The sequence below is a fragment of the Staurois parvus genome, unplaced genomic scaffold (assembly GCF_062004578.1).
Source record: "Staurois parvus isolate SC_StPar_1 unplaced genomic scaffold, SC_StPar_1.0 ptg001150l, whole genome shotgun sequence".
Classification (NCBI taxonomy): domain Eukaryota; kingdom Metazoa; phylum Chordata; class Amphibia; order Anura; family Ranidae; genus Staurois; species Staurois parvus.
The window spans coordinates 1,137,501-1,138,122 of record NW_028318946.1 but is presented as its reverse complement, the minus strand read 5'-3'; the positions used below and the strand labels follow the sequence as shown (position 1 = coordinate 1,138,122).

General features: G+C 36.5%; 1 protein-coding gene across 1 annotated transcript in view; it reads left to right on the top strand.

The window, feature by feature from the left end:
- Window positions 1-354: 354 nt before the first annotated feature.
- LOC149439172 (uncharacterized) overlaps window positions 355-622 on the top strand; it is a 25,143-nt gene continuing 24,875 nt past the window's right edge. Inside the window, exon 1 of the mRNA XM_089659359.1 lies at window positions 355-478. The gene's annotated coding sequence lies outside the window, so the exon portion shown is untranslated. The remainder of the gene's footprint in view (window positions 479-622) is intronic.

The following is a 622-nucleotide window of genomic DNA, read 5'->3' as shown; positions in this document are numbered from 1 at the left end:
TATGTTAAAAAAAATCAGAAGAAAATATTTAAAAAATGTATATTTCTAAAAATATTTTTCATATATTTTGTAATATATAAAAAAAACATTTCAACATACATAGTATGTGTGTATATATATATATATCTCGTTTTTTATGGAATCACACAAAATGCAGCATTCTGTACTTTTTTTTAACGCACATCAAGGCACTGCAATGGAATAAACTATGTGAATTGAAATACGTTTTTTTTTTCGTTTTCTTTGCGTATGCGTTTGTACTGCGTTTAAAAAAAAACATTCAAGAGCAGCTGCTGTTGCCATCGAGCCCTAAAAGTACTAAGAATGCGAGTTTGGCCTCCAGCCAGCTTTGCACACGGCTCTCTGAGAGCAGAAGTCGGTAAACAAGTGATTTCCTAGAATGGGTGTAGCAGAGATATTTCAGAGCCTGTTCTACGGAAGTGAAGCATTCTGAGCGCCATCCGAATATTTCACAGAGGTAAGAAGTTTGCTGAATCTTTCCGAATATTCACTTCTGACTGAGACCTGAGCACAAAACTTTGCTGGGGAAACACAAATCTCTGCCAGCAGCTGCAGAGTCTCCCAGACTTCAGCTCACTCCTATTATACTGGCTCAGTAGCT